We start from the raw sequence: 13,544 nt of genomic DNA on the forward strand, positions 1-13,544 counted from the left end.
CATCCCCATTTATGACTGTGATGGGGACCAGGAGAGGAAGGCAGAGCCCTGGAAGTTTGGAATGATTTGGTCATTCAGACATGATATGGCAGGCCTAAACCTGGAGCAGAGGCTGCTTATATTCATGTTGTATGCGGAACATGTTAAATGCAGAACCAGCTTTCATATTTTAAATCCTGAGGATATCTGACCGTCCTCAAGCAGATGCAAATTTTAGAGTCTGTGGTATCATCTCCCTTTTCTCAGCATGACTTTGGCCTGAAATGAAAGGATGACTTCCAGATTCATTTTTGTCAGCTATCCTTACTGAGCTATTCCTTGGCATTCCTCAGTTGCCTCAGAAAATATGCCCATGTGTTCTATTTCTACACTGGGATGCCCTGATAGGTAAGTCCAGGATAGCCCCCACATGGTAAGCATTCATCAGATGTTTTCGCTAAAAGAAAATTTGAAAAATACTTAGGGGCAGCAGCAAGAAGTGGGCATTTTCATTGTGTCTGTGATTCATTCACAATTACCAACACAGGAATTCCCTACTGTGTGCATGGGAGGCTTGCAGCATCTTTGGTGCCAGGCAGCAGAGATAATTACACAGATCTTGGCACCGTGCTCTCAGTTTCTGCTTTGAGAAAGTACCACGTGGAATTTGCTTTTCACAACAAAGGGTAAAGTGTTTGCCATAAAAGACCTTCAGTAGGCTTTAGGTTGACTGCAAAAGGGAAGAAGGAAGTGGTGTTTCAGATACTTTAATCCAGAATAAAAATAGAGACTCTGCCAACAGATCTCTAAACCATGGAATATGTTTTCATCACCAAGTTTGAAATATCATTTCAGAGTCTTGATGAGATTTATGGTTTGATTTAAAACAGTGTGGCCTAATTGAAGTCAATGGAGCTGTGACAGCTTATGCCAGCCAAGGGACTGGCTGTTTCGGAGTACTGTTTTCCCACAGTTGTCATTGTTCCCCAAGACAGTGATAGATTTTCTGGGCATTTCAAATACTTGAAGCATTCATGAAGTCTTTTTTAGGAGTTTCTCCTACAGTTGTAACATCTGCAAATTTAGATCTCCTTCTCCATGTTTACCTCTCAACCTTGACATGATCCTCAACAGCTTCACTGGTTTATTCAAGTCATCTCTTTATTCTAATGGTAGCATTGCTCTTTCATAATGGTAACCTGGGTCACTTAGTAGTGGGACAGTGCTTGGTGGATGGTCTCACTGCAAGGTGAGAGTTAAAAGAAAAATAGTTTAGGCGATTACAATACCAATTACACTGGGTAAATATTGTCCCATCTCCAGACAAGGAAAAATATAGCAGATAGATAGTGTCTAGTTGTGTTAAAGGGCTTTTCGCTAAGAAGGCTCTGGATACAATTCCTGCAAAGTGGAATTACACAGACTGTCTGGATCCCAAAATATGAAGCATGGGCATGTTCAAAGCCTTTGTTGCGGCCAGAAAAGTATTTTCAGAGAGTCACTCTGAAATGTTTTCTTTGTATAGACCTGATTCTCCTTTGCCTCGCATTCTTGATAATCATTTGTACATGTGTAAAGTGGGTATCATTTTGCAATGCAATGAAGAACTGGAATAACAAATACTTTTGTGGTTATTTCATTTTGAATTAGTTTAATATTGCTATCAAACACTTGCAGCTTGGCAAAGAACTGCATCTGTTTTACATCTACCTTGATCAGGCATCCATATTTTCTGCCTTTGAAATATTGAGGCTGAATTCCTGCAATGCAGTGTACACTTACTTACCCAGGAATTTCTGGTGCCCAGTGCTCAACACCATGATTTAATGTTATGACAAGCAGTATGGCTGTAAGCAGTAGCTTAATAGGAAGCGTGAAACAGGGCCCAGATCTGGTCTAACTAACCTCAGGAGGTCTCCTGAGGGCAGCTGAGGCAATCTGATTTAGGAATCTTCACTGACTGAGTAGCAAACACCTGCACCTTCCTGTGCAAGTGTTAAACCATCTTGGTGCTGTTCATTGTCTGGCCATGGCCATGCAGTCTGATGACTCTAACAACTAGTCCCACCACACCTAACACCTCAGGCTCTTACAAAGTGTGAGGTGACTTCCCATCTCAACCTGGATCTCAGATTGGTTTGAGCAGAGAAATATTAATCTCCTGAAATCAGGATATTTCTGAGTCTCCACATCTAAGAAACTTTGAGTAAGCTCCATGTGGTCAGGATAGCCGTCTGACTGTGGTCAGAAACTTCAAGTGTTTTGTTGGTTATGAAGTGCTTTACAGGGTTTCTAGCACTTTTTCAGTGTATTTGCTTTCCTAAGCCAGAGGGTGGATGTGGTTCTAACCCAAACTGTTATTCAATTGCTTAAAATAAGAGTATCATTTCTACAATGTAGTAATTAATTCTAGAGAATAAGGCAATAGCAAAATGTGCATGAATGTTATGTGTCACATCATTAAAATGCAAATCGGTATTTTATTTTGACTGAATGATCTTGCTTACATACTTCAGAGAGAACAATCCAAAATGGAAGTCACAGATTTGAAATAATGGTCACTTTTTTGAAGACAGCATGAAAAAAATGTGTATATGTTTTCATCCTGATTACTATAATGTAATGAGGATCCTTGTAAAAATTCACTATATTTAAAAATGGAAAGGGTAGAAAGGGGACGGGGGACTACAATAGTAACAGCATAAGTGGGAAAATATTGTAATGTTGTTCAGTTTCTTCAATATATTGGCTATCATTAGAGCTGCAAACATAGATCTCCAGATGTTTGTGAAGAGTCCAACAGTTATATTTTATATCTATGGCTGTAGTAACAATTTCTATTCAGCAGCCTAGAAAAACATTTCATGTCACAACAGGAAAGAAATATTACTGTGTGTTTTTTTTCTCCCTCATCCCCTATATAGCAATTCTGAATGCTTCAGTCAATGCCAAACAAAAATTATGGTTTAAAAATTAAAATCACAATCACTGGGGGCAAGACATAAATGTGCAGATGTTCTGTGATGTTGAAGTACTTTTCAGGCAGCAGTCACAATGATCTTGTGGAGAGGATGGGGAATCCATCAGAGCTGGACATTGTCAAAAGCATTCCCTAAATTACACTGTCAGAAAAGGCACTTACCTTTTCATATTCCCTTAAAACAAAAAAAATCTAAACCAGAAAAATCACAGTGGCCTCTATATAGCTCTCACTATTGTATTAGGAAGGGATTGACTATAATCTGTTAATATAAGTGAGCAGTGTAGATCTGGAGTTTACTGGGCAACTTGTGCAAGTTGTCTCAAAGTAGAGCACAAAACATCAATTTTCCTTCTCCAGTGAGAAAAATTTGCACAAGCTTCTTAGCTATTACTGTTTCAGGCATCCTAATGCTGTTATAGAAATGCCTGCCTGAAAATCTTGTTTTCCACACCTACCTGGTCAGACAAAGGGACACAATGAATAACATCAAACCAGAAGAAGGCAAGTTCTTAAAGGCACAAATATATCTATTACATTAGTGTCTGCATATGCTGACAGACCTCCTGCCTCCTAGAGCTGCATGCATGCAGGCACTTCTTGAAGGTGATGTGGTTGGAGCACTGTGTTGTATAGGACCGGTGCTCCAGTGGGGAAAGGTTGGCATGTGTTAAGGGATGGCTGGAAAGTGTGCACTGTGGGGAATCACAGACCTGAACCCACATCTCTTACATATTGGCCTCTTCTCTAGCACCAGAGCACGTCTGTTGTATGCAGCTCGTGTCAGGTATCAGATCCCAGTTCTCCAGAATGAAATGCACCATTAGTAGGTAAAGACAATTCATTAGGTGCAACATAGCTGAACTGTAATTAATTATCAGATATTATTTCTCACAAAATGCATCTCCAAAGTTCCCATTGCATTAGCCACAATATTGGACTGATGGAGCATAAACAAGGGTAATGATAAACATTGGTGAGCGGAGTTGGGAAGGGTTGGTTATTAGGATACCGGTGTGTTTCATGCAGGGTTTATTTAACAGTCTTATTAATGATCTGGAAAAGGAAGTGAATAACCATTTAATTAAATTTGCATTTGATACTAAATTAGAAGTTGCTGCAGACACCTCCGAGGGCAGAGAAGTAAATCAAAAAGAGCCGGAAGCGTTAGAAGCATGTACAACAAAGAAAAAAATGAGATCTGGCATGGAAGGAAGGAAAAAACAAAGCAAGCTAATCTCTCTGGAAGCAAGTAATCTAAAGTGTAGCTATCAGTGGAAGAACTCTGGAGAAAGAAGTGTTGAAAGAGATGTAGGAGTGTTAATGGACTATATATTCCGTCACAGCTCTGGTATATGTTTACAAAAGCAACAGCATCAAGGAGCAGGGATGTAATAGCCCTTCATTGTAGGGCTCTAGTGAGAACCATCTATAATGTAGCACTCTGTTTTGGGCATCCTGTTATCAGAGAGATATAGACAAATTGGAATGAGTTCAGAAAAGAGCCATAAAAATGATCCTGTATCCCTGGAGATAATGACTTATGAAGAAAGATCAGAAGAAGTATATGTGTATGGCCTTGTCTGGAAGATGACTGAAGTAGGGCAGGAAAACAGTCTGCAAATATGTGAAAGGAAAAAGGGAGGAGGATAATTCATCACTGAAACTATTAGTAATAGGATGAAATAATAAGTAACAACAATAAATTTTATAAGGGCAACTTCAGGTTGAACGTAGGGAGAAATCTCTGACAGTGGAATTTGGGTTAGTTTGCAGAGAAGTTTCCCAGAGGTAAAAGTAAAAGCTGCATTCAAGTCATTTAAAATCCAATTGGACAACTCACTAGAAAATGCATCCTGCTACAGGGAACAATCTTGCATTGCCTAGGGAATAAGCTGGATGACTTAATAGGACATTCCACACTCAAGCCTTTATGACTGTGGTATTTCAATATGCATGGTCAACTATTTGCGGAAAGTATACTCTTCTTCTGCTGTCAGGCCTGATAATACAAGCACTTGCACGCAAACATAACTTTTAAGAAGTCAAGCAGCTCTGCTGACAGCACCGCTCTGCTGATGTGCAAAAACACGAGCCTGATTTCTTCATGCTTCTGCAGGATCAGAGCCTTAGATCATGCAGTTGTCAATATCAAGGCAACCACATCTCCTGTGGGTAGGTAAAGCAGTGTGCAGGAACAAAATGACAGTAGGAAGCTCCAGTGAGGACATAATATTATTGTTATTCTATTACTGCTGTAAGTGACTGGTACTGCGTACTACAGCTCTGTTGACTGTTCACCTTTTCCAGCTTTCACCTCTGCACAGGGTTCATTAGGCACCATTAAGACTGCTTCCTCTGTGCTATTTTTACCACGTTTGATACTTTTGAAGTATCCTACACAGTTTGTTGAATGAGAAAAGAGATGAGCTGAATTGAAAGCTTTACCCTCCCTCATGTAAAGAAGGGACATCAAAGGCTCTAGATGTAAATGCACGTGCAGCTGACCCCAATCGTACATAATAACGTAACGTTGAACTCCTTTCACCCTTCAATAGAAGCAGAGGCAAGCTCGCAAATAGGTGTGCTCCCAATACACCGTGGTTTTTAAGTGTTTCTCTCTGTGTGTTTTCTCTTCTCGCCTCCCTTTCCCATGTGCCCAGCAGCCTGGTGGGGCCGCAGTCCAGCACCCGAGCCCCAGGACTCTCCAGTAAGGGGTCAAGCAGCAGCAGCTCCAGTGAGTCCGAGAGCAGCTCAGAGTCTGACTCAGAGAGCGAGAGCAGCTCCAGCGAGAGTGACGGCAGCAAGCCCTCGCATTACTCCAGCCCAGAGGTAAGGGCTCCCACCCTTTGTGATTCGGGGCGGCAATCTGCTATTACGCTCATTCAGACCTTTTTTCCAGGCCAGGAGCCTGGGAGGAGATGCACAAAACCAAAATGGATGCGAAAAGTACAGGGATCCTCCTCCTGGCACCCTACGAAACGCAAGTGGTGGGGGATGCTGGGACAGATTAAAGCAAAAGAAACAAAAATGAAGAAGGAAATGACTGTGTGATATTTCCCTCGAAATGGAGCCCTTCACAAGGCTCACAGCTTGCTGGAGGTTTTGTGCATCTCTGCCTCCATAGCAATGGCTTTCTGACTGCGTAAGTCCTGGTGTGGGCTCTCAGCACTGCAAGGGAACTAAAGGCTTCTCCACACAGGGAAGCTATTATGAAATCATTTCGAGGGTGGATTTTTAAATCAAAATAGTTGTTTTTCACTCACGCACGTTCCTCACCTCACTCCCCATGTGAATTATTCTCCACTGCTGCTGCCTTTGTGTGATTTATTTTAATCCACCTCCCGCATGGACTAAACTGAATTACTCGTGGTGCAAAACATTAAGCCCAAACTTGCCATCTGGAAAGTTAGCACTGAAAATTTCCACATGTAGACAAGCCCTGGCCAAAGTACAATTAAGCTGCCAGTGCTGTGCCACCTTCTGCTTTCACCTCTACACTGTGCTAAGCAGAAACTACAGGCTGCTTTCCATACTCTGTTCATCTACAACATGACATTTTTATGTGTTTTGGTCAATACACACCTTTAGTATAAAACCGTGAACTCCACAGCCTTATCACATGCATTAATATATGTAAAAATATTCAAAATCTAGTGACAAGATTGTAAATACACATAAAATACAGACAGTGTATTTTCCTGTTCCACATAAAGCATCCCCTCACTGGACTCCTTCCCTGACAACTAAGCCTCACAAATTCTCTCACCCTGAAACATTATCCTGAATAACCAGCAAGCCTTTCTTCATGTTTGCTCAGTATTTGGGGCCATGTTTTCTACCAGGGAAAATGTACCACTCACAGAAATGTCCTGTATTTTTCTGTATTCTATACGCTCTCAGGTTTTGTTCCTTATTTACCACTTATCTTTCTCTCTTTCCTCCACAGTGCTTTCAGATTCATTTCCAGTTAATTTTCCTCTCTTTGTCCCTTTCCCTTCAGTTTTCTTGTTTTCTTCTTTCCGGCCTCTCTTCCCTCTCTGCACTGTCCATTTCTTATTTCCCATCCTGAGTCCACTCATCTGACCCATCATGACCTTGCTCTGTCCATTCCCTGCTGGGTTCAGTGTAGAGGTCTCACACTCTCCTCTCCTTGCGGGAATCTGAGAAGGTGGAAGAAAAGGAGTGAAGAGAACCATAGTAGGAACCATAATAGGAGAGAAGGAACTACAAGATAAAAGGAGAGGAAGCATAGTACTCAGATAAGATAAAAGAGCATCTAGGCAGATAGCTGTGCTGCTTGGACCTGAGAGTAGCAATTCCTCAGGGAATATGGAAAGTGAATTAACAGAGGCAGGTCATGGGCTTTGTAAAGTCAAGCAAGGGACAGAGAGCCATGGAAATGTGAAGGAAGTGCCTCCTCTTAAAGCATTTTATAGGTATCCTCTTGAGATACGTAGAACTACTTTTTTATAGAGTCTGAGTTATCAGTGATTACTGTCACAAAACAGCTGTGTGGTTCCAACAGATTGTCTCTTTGCATTGTATTTGAGTGGTTTGAATTCTAAGCCATGCTGTACAAAATACACTTGTATGTGTGCCATCACATTTTTGTGGTGGTTTCTGTAGCGCATTCTTTGGAGAAGTCATGACATTCACGAGCATAAGATCACCGTGTACCAGGGCAGTAGGATATCTGTGCTTTTCCCAAGGCCCCGTGTTTTCCCAAGCCCATTACATGACTGATGGCACCAATTTAAAACTTCTTTATGTGACATTTCTGAGTAGAAGCCCTGTCTGATTTGCATTAATGCTTTAACTTACAATTAGGAGCCCAGTGAAGCCACCTTCCTAAAGTACATGCCATGTTCTTACCCCATAAATTGAGAGATACAGGTCCTTGGGAGCTCTTTTAGGGGAAGTCCTGTCCATCTAAATTTAATTAGTGGTCTCTATCCCATGGTCTTATGATTAATTTCATCTATTGGATAAGACTGAAGAAGCAAATACATCTTTGTCATTGCATACGCATAAAATAATAAATTCAAGTACAATGAACTTGAGTACTCCAGCACAGTGTTGGGCAGAAAATCCGTATCTCCAGGTTGGAAGGAATTTCTAGAAATCTGCAGGATATTATGAGTTCTCCCTTCTTTTCTGTAAACAGAAGTATCATCTGTGTATATTTACAAGACTTTTATTTCTAGGACAGGTTATCTTCTGTATTTTAGTATATATAGAAATTCAGCTGCTGTTACAGTTCTTCTGTATTTTTTCCTCATCTCGTGTTGAAATCTTTGAGTTGTTTTTCCATGTCTAAATGCAGTTGCCTAAAGTATAAAAGCAGCTCATTGTAAAGTATACATATAAAATAGATTAGATGAATTGCACCCTAAAAGTGTCTGTTTCTTTCCAGTGACTATTTAGAGCCTGTAGTGACTAGCTCAGCTGTCTACACTTTATGTCTGCAGTAAACTAAGAATAACGGCTGAGCTAGAACAGGAGACAACATTCAGACTGGTTTCAGTGATGTGGACAAATTAAGGTGCCTCAGACAGTAATGCAAGTAGTTACAGTTTTGTGAACTGCCAAAACTGAAATTATGAACAAGGGACTGAGACTTCTATCTCCTGTTTCTTTGCTGAGGCTATGAATTCTTTGCATGACCTTAATTAATGTCATAAATGAAGACTCTGGAAAACAGAAACTTCCTTCCAATTATTTCAGATGGTAAAAAAAAAGTGTAGATCTCGAGACCACAGAAGAACCACATTTCAAAAGCTAAGAATTTGTTTTGGTTGTTTTGTTCCAATTATCTTCCAGACTTTTAATAAGACATTAGACAGCTAAGAAAGTCCCACAGTGCAGGAAGGCCTAGAGAAGGAATGGCAGGAAGGGAGCAGAGAAGACACTGCATAGGAGAGAGCATCAACAGTAACAAGGCCAGAAGAGAGAGGTGTGCTGTCCTGGATACTGCCAACCCTACACAACAGTTGCAGTGTCCTTTATAGCCTTTGCTGTATGACCAGTTAATAACCATCAAAGAATTTTTTTCTGTGCTTATTCCATCATCTCCGGATATTCTCTTCAATCTCAAGTCCACACGTGACTGATCTGGTCAAGCTGAATTGATTGGTTATGCTTTTCCCCATCTTCCTTCTTCATCAGCACTGTCCGTCCAGTCTTTCAAGTGCATGGACATCAGTACAAGTGTCTGAGCAGCCACTGCCTGCAGATGCCTATTGTTCCCTCAGGTGTTGTACAGCATAGGCTGTCCTCTCCTTAGCCCAGAAAAGAGGAAAGTTGTGTGCACCTAACTAATCACCTAACTGCTGAGCATGCCCCAGTCATCTCTTCCTTCCTTCGCCGATAGATTTCCTCAGTGAATCCAAAGAGCTGTAGTTTGAGGGTTGGGTTTAGGGACAATGTTACATTTTCTGTATCAGTCTTGCTTTCTAAAATGTTCTTGCTTCCCACTTTAAGTATCGCAATTTGATTTCCTGAGTGGTACGTTCAGAAGAAAAGGGGATTTTTTCACTAGACCAACTGTGGAAACTATTTTCACTTTGGCTTATAGGATTCAAGATCACCATTGCACCATTTTTTGCTACAAATTTCTCCCTTTCCTCTTGAAAATACTTTGAGACAGGAGCAACCTCTCACTTCATGTGTGCACCTATAGGAATCTCCAGTTCTAGTTTGATGAAGTGCTAGCAGGAGCACTAACAGTAATGGCAGCAACATCATCAACAACATCAACATCTTCATCATCTGTCTTAACTACAATGAAAATACCACATGTGTATAAGGGATTGCCCTGGATGAAATATTTGATAGTAGGACAGCACGAGTAGGTTATCATAGGGGTAAAATAATACGCTGATTTGCAATTGACTAAATATACTGCAGGGATTGCTCACTCCTAGTCCACAATAGGTTAAATACATGCACATTACAGACAATCCAATCTCTCAATGAAGGGGATGTCATGCTTCAACTTTATGATAGTACTAGCTACACCTTAGTTCCCTCTTCGTAATAACAAGCATAGAGTTATCCCATTATGCTTATACTGTTTAACAGCCCTTCACCCCAGAAAGCCTTTCTGGATAATGAGTTTTGACAAAGGTTTCTTTCGGATGTACGGCTCTGATTGCATTTGTAGCCCAGAAGATATCTGAGATGTATAGACATACTGTGTGGGAGTCAGCCACCCAAATTTGGACACTTGTACTGTAGATACCTACTTCTGTTCATCACTTCAGCCTCTTCTTTACAGATCGTGGAGAGAAACAAACATTTTTTGGGGCCCAGCTCATCTGACCTATTTCAGATGCCTATTTCAAGATGAAATGTTTCACATCCTGTAAGAGTAGGCCACTGACTGGAGAAAGAATTTGTTGACTAGCTCAGATTTTGTTGTCTATTCTGTACAGATAAATCCATCCACAGTTATTAAATAAGTGGATCACATCCTTCGGTTTCTCACTGAAGCCCAGCACATCTGCATTTGTGTTGCATTTGTTCCTGGAACCATCCTGCTCTGGTAGAGTTTTCCTGTTTTGGGTTTTCATGCCAAAACCACAGATGGATTTTGGTACAAAAACAGTTAATGGCAAGTCAGCTTCACCGCTGACCATTGTTCCTACTGCTGTCAACCATCTGGCTATTACCAGCTTTACCCCAATTAAAAACTGCCCAGTGCTTGTCAAGGCCTTGAGGGCAGTATATTTCTCTTGCACAAGGCCATTTTTCCACCGAATCCCTCAACACCTTTCCATCCTTACATGCTGCTGAAGCTATCTCACTTCAAGCAAACCAACTTTTCTTCCACAGAAATGTGTGTGATCTGTACAGGAAAGAGATACAGATTGAAGAATTTGGGATTTTTATTTCCTACCACAAATAATTACTGTTGGGCATGTAATGTGGACTGGTAAAACCTTGCAAGTGAATCTTCCCAATGCTTTTTCTCACTGGGTCTGTTCTTCCCTCTTGACTGTTCTATTGCAAGTTATATTGTTTTTGAAAGTGATTTCAAAGTACGGTAGTTTTCAGTTAGAGGAATCAATTGAATAAACTGCTTCCAAAAGTGAATGGGCATCACTCATGTACATTGACTAAACTCTATCAGGGTCCCCAAAATACTGAGAAAAAATATATAAATTTTGATTTTTCAGAATTTGAATTCTTTAAATTTGCATTATGGGCTGCAGGTTTTTTGCTTTTAGCAGACACATCTTAAAGGGTTTTTTTTAGCAGACACATCTTAAAATTTGTTTCAGCCACCATATGCACTTGAATTTTTATTTAAATAAACCAAGGATATACATCTAAGCCCATGGTTTCAAGAGCTGTGGCTTTAAGAAAACATGAGTATCCTGAAACTCCTGAAAAAATTAGCAAAGTTGGCAATATTGTTGATACATTTTATTAGACTTCATAGTTGGCTTACAGCTTGGTGGGAGTGCAGCTATTCCATCTAAACCGCAGACACATCACTGTAGGAAAGTGCCATATTGACAAGTTATGACACTATAGCAGTTAATCATTGTTTTCTGCTAGTTTACTGTTATCCCTTGAACTGCTGCTTTTGAGAATGACAAGTTACTTAAAGAGGATGGGATGTAACAGAAAACCTGGAAGATTTTTTTGAACTTTCAAGCTGCCCTCGCTCTGGCCTGTAATTATAGGTAGAGGTATATTTTTTTACACATGCTTTTGATGTATGTGCTTTTGTTAAATATATCTCCGGAACACAGCAAAGACCTCCATATATAATGAACCTTTCATTATGTGTAATAAGTCCAGTATATGCATAATGAATGGCACCAAACGCATCCATTTCTATTCTCAGTAGCAGTAAAAACAAAACAAAACAAAATAAAACAGTTTCTTTTACATGAACAGTTAAGAGTCTTAAAAATACATCCTCATCCAAGAGAAATGCTTCCCAACCATTTCCAAGATTTACAACTCTGGAAAGAAATTCATCATGTAAGATATTAGGGAGTAAGATTAAGAAAAAATAAACTCTAGGCCATCCAGCAAGCTTCCCATAGCTGGATAATGAGTAAATTAGACACTTCAGAGGGAGGAGTATTTGTATCATGTGAATTCCAATTCTCACTGCTCTGCTCATTTTAGGAGCCTTTGTTTCCTGTAGAGTGAATACAGCCTTTCCAGGGTGACTCTGAAGGCACCCTTAGCTATGAAGGAAGCCTGTGCTGCCTTCAAGCAACTCCTTTTAACGGAAGTGCCTTTAAGTTGGAGACTGTCTTAAATTAAGGACTGGATATTCTCTCCTGAGCAAACTTTCTTCCAGAGCATCAATAGTTTTCATGAGCAATAGTCTACCTGACTAAATTTTGGTTCCAGTTCAGGAAATTAGGGCGCTTTTCACATTGGGTTAGAATGTGGCTTAGAATATGGTTGGCCATCCACTCCACCTTTTTTTTTTCCTTTCCTATTCATTTTGTTGCATTCAAATTACTGACTGCAAGAAGCACTAGAAAACACTTGCACATTGTTCTGTAATAACATTTTCTGAGCTGTGGTTACATTTGAAATCATAATTATCCCACCACTTCACTGTCCAAACACCAATATATTTCAGATGCTCTCTTATAACTTTATCACGTTGTGACAGGAACAAAGAGGAGAACTAACAGCTACACAATACTTACCAAATGAGCACTTGACAATACCACCACAGAGCAAATGTTTGCATGATCTCACAGGATTACAACATCAATACCAAACAGACTATATGCATAGCCTGGTTAGCACTCCCTCCTCCCACTATATGCCTCTGTATGTTGTTTAAATACTTACTCTATTTAATGCAGTGGTGCAGGACGCAAAATATACAAATCTAGCTTTCCTGCTAGGTCAGCCTCAGCCATATCCCTGCCTTGTTTTCTACCTTTCCTATCCCCATTATATTTTCCTCTGTTTGGAATCTCAGGAGTCTTTCCCAGTAAAGCTGAAGCCAGTATGAATCATGCCAAGAAATTCTGACTCACGGAATCCATCTTCTTTCCCAGCCTCCTCCAGAAACCAAAAACATCCCACCTCCTGGGGCATGCCTCCCATTTCCCAGCCCTGCTGCTGAACCAAGGCTGCTATTGGGCAGTACGGAGCATCCTCCTTGCCTGCTAATCTGGCAGCCTTACCTTTCCCACCCACAGCCAGAGTCATGGGATGCCAGGGGGTGCCATGGAGACTGGGGTGGCCTCTTGCTAAGGGTAAAACCTGTGTTACAGGTGTTTGGTGGCACTGGTGTTTTGGTGTTCCTGAGGCTCTGCAGGTGAGGGCGGCAGGACTCGGCACTAAGCGTATTGCCATCTGCTTTCCTTTCAGCCCGAGCCACCCTCATCTAACAAGTGGCAGCTGGACAAGTGGCTGAATAAAGTTACCCCACACAAAGCACCCATCCTGACCCCCCATGACAGTTCGGCCCTAGAAGCCCACCCCTACTACGGCCACGTGAAGGCGGAGCGGCAGGAGGACGAGAAGACCCCGGCCCCGGGCCCAGCTGAGCACCGCGGCGGGGAAAGCCGCACCACCACCGCCGCCTCCACCG

This window comes from Meleagris gallopavo, chromosome 1, assembly GCF_000146605.3.
Source record: "Meleagris gallopavo isolate NT-WF06-2002-E0010 breed Aviagen turkey brand Nicholas breeding stock chromosome 1, Turkey_5.1, whole genome shotgun sequence".
NCBI classification, from domain to species: domain Eukaryota; kingdom Metazoa; phylum Chordata; class Aves; order Galliformes; family Phasianidae; genus Meleagris; species Meleagris gallopavo.